Here is a 3,081-nt window from a genome sequence, read left to right as displayed (position 1 = left end):
GTGAAAATATACAAAGACATATTGGGGAGAATATGCAATGCTAAACTACAAAGGATTTTTCATGCACACACACATACACACATGTTTTTCTAGGAAAATAAGTTCAGAGACAAATAACATAATAAACTAGCACCGTGTAGATTCCATTAAATGGAATATATGTGTACTGACTCCAAAAAATTTTTCAGTCCTCTGTCTTCTTAACAAATAAACGGTATATTCTTTCTTCCAAAAACATTTGTTAAAATTTTGCCTTGTTCTATGCCCGGTCTTAGAAACTAGAAATAAAAGATGAATAAAACATAAATGGTAACTTTAAGGGAGAGTAGCATAGCACAATAGTTAAGATTCTGGAGCCAGACTGTCTAGTTATGAATACCAGCTCTGTCACTTATGAGATCTGTGGTCATGAGCAATTATATAACCTCCCCGTGACTCAGTCTTCTCATCGACAAAATGGGCATAGTAATAATACCTACTCCACAGTGTTGTTATGAAGGTTAAATGAGGAGAGTGATATCATCAACATGGCTAAATAAAAGCTTTCTACCATCTTCCCCTCAACGAACACCAATTTTGACAATCACCTATGGACAAGAGGGGCTTTGCAGAAGTCTGGGATTCCAGCAGAGAAGTTCCAGCACACTGTTGGAGCAAAAACAAAAGCAAACAAACAAAAAACCAAAATCTAAGGCTGGACACACTGAAGAGAATAAGAGGAACTGTTTCACTTTACGTGTGTCACCCCTTCCCCCAAGATTGCACAGCTCAGTGTCAAGAGAGACCTTCTCAGCCCATGACTGCTCCCATGGGGAAAATGAGAGCGTGTAAGTGAGCTCCCGACTTCTACAGCTGAGCAGGTCACTGCCAAAGAGGTGCATTTGTTTCTCACCCCGTTCAGAAGGCCAAATCGTGAACTGCATGCCTGGGGCTGGTAAGCAGCTAAGAGAACAGCAGCCAGGGCTCAGAGTAGAACTCATCAAAGGGGCACAGATCCTACTGACCACATCAGAGTCTCCCCTGGGAGGCCCCTCATGAGCCACGGGGGATGCCTCACCTGTGAATCTCCCCAACACTCTGCATGCGTTACCCACAAACCCCTCACCCCATCCCTGGCCACATACCTGACGGAGGCAAGAGTGCACCTTTGCAAACATCTTAGTTAGCACATGTGGAAAGCCGGCCTGCCTCTGCGGGACTGAAGATGGTCCTATCACTGAATCTACAGGGTGAGAAGGAGTCCTCCAGGGAGACAAAGGAGGAAGGAGGGGCTCTGTAACATCCAGACATCTAAGTTGCCCTTCTTAGTTGGTCTGGTGTCTTCCCAGCCCACCTGGAAGAGACAAGCCCCAGAGCAAGAAGTGCCCCTTGGCTCTGTATAGAGTCTGTCATACAGAGTGAAGTAAGTCAGAAAGAGAAAAGCAAATACCATATGCTAACACATATATATGGAATCTAAAAAAAAAAAAAAAAAAATGGTTCTGAAGAACCTAGGGGCAGGACAGAAATAAAGATGCAGACGTAGAGAATGGACTTGAGGACACGGGGAGGGGAAGGGTAAGCTGGGACAAAGCGACAGAGTGACACGGACATATATACACTACCAAATGTAAAACAGATAGCTAGTGGGCAGCAGCCACATGGCACAGGGAGATCAGCTCGGTGCTTTGTGACCACCTAGAGGGGTGGGGTAGGGAGGGTGGGAGGGAGACGCATGAGGCCGGGGATATGGGGATGTATGTATACGAATAGCTGATTCACTTTGTTATACAGCAGAAACGAACACAACATTGTAAAGCAATTATACTCCAATAAAGATGTTAAAAAAAAAAGAACTGCCCCTTGGCTGGGCTGCAAAAGGTGTGCTCAGGTGTTTTGCTTTGAAAACCTGATTCCTGATTCGTCAGTCCTTGGATAATTGGTCAGCTTCACGCATGAGCATCGTGATTGGGCCAATTCAAACCAGCTGCAACGGTGCTGCCCCCGTGATTCCTTGCGGAGCCATCAGAACGGCTGTGTTCTTTCTACACCTGGAGGGACCCTCATTGAAGAGATGAAGAGGAGAGCAGCGTGGGGAGGGGGCAGGGCAGAGACGACTCTCTAGACTCCAGCCTTCCTCCCTCCGCTGTCTCGGAAGAGCTCCCTCCCAAAGAACCCAAGCCCAGCCTGAAGGACAACCAAGTCCAATTTGTATGGGACGGTAGGGACCAGAAACCTCTCCTTTCTCCTACATCTTCTTAGCTGTGTGGCTGTGTGGAGAGAATTTTCAGCAGCAGGCAATAAAAGCAGGATCTCACTCCTGAATCCTCACAGGTAAGAAGACTTCTTCCTTTACAGCTGATTTTTCAAAACAGGAACTCTCGTGGGCAACCTCCATCACATTCCCTATTCCGGGTCTGACTTTGTCACCTACCATCTTTCTTTTTTTTTTGCGGTACGCGGGCCTCTCACTGTTGTGGCCTCTCCCGTTGCAGAGCACAGGCTCCAGACGCACAGGCTCAGCGGCCATGGCTCACGGGCCCAGCCGCTCCACGGCATGTGGGATCCTCCCAGACCGGGGCACGAACCCGTGTCCCCTGCATCGGCAGGCGGACTCTCAACCACTGCGCCACCAGAGACGCCCCCATCTTTCTTTTTTACACCAAGTGCCTTCCTCTCCATCCCTACACCAATTAATTAATGTCCCAAAGGGGATATGGGGGCAAAGATGAGTAAGTATTAAAAAAAAAAAAGCCTAATTACGATTGCTTGGCCTCATCTCCCAAAGACTAGATCCCAGAGCTCAGCAGTTGACACCCCTCAGAGAGAAGTGATACTGGATGAATTTCAACATGTTCTTCTGGAATTCAGTAATTATATAGCTACAAGATGGTACCTGCTAACTGTACTTAAGGAGCATTTTACCTCAGGCACTAGAGATTTAGAGGATTCCCAAATACCCACAAGTAGAGGAGTTGTTTTATAGCCAGCCTTATTCACGGAGTTCCCCAGATACATGCACACTATCTTCTGTACAGCCCTGGAATATCCACTTTTTTTGTTTGTTTGTTTAACCAAGCCAAAGAGTCCTAGAGAAACAGG

This window comes from Delphinapterus leucas, chromosome 8 (genome assembly GCF_059928025.1).
Source record: "Delphinapterus leucas isolate spDelLeu-1000000601 "Yukka" chromosome 8, BTC_Dleu_Yukka2, whole genome shotgun sequence".
Classification (NCBI taxonomy): domain Eukaryota; kingdom Metazoa; phylum Chordata; class Mammalia; order Artiodactyla; family Monodontidae; genus Delphinapterus; species Delphinapterus leucas.
Note: the sequence above shows the minus strand (reverse complement) of the source record.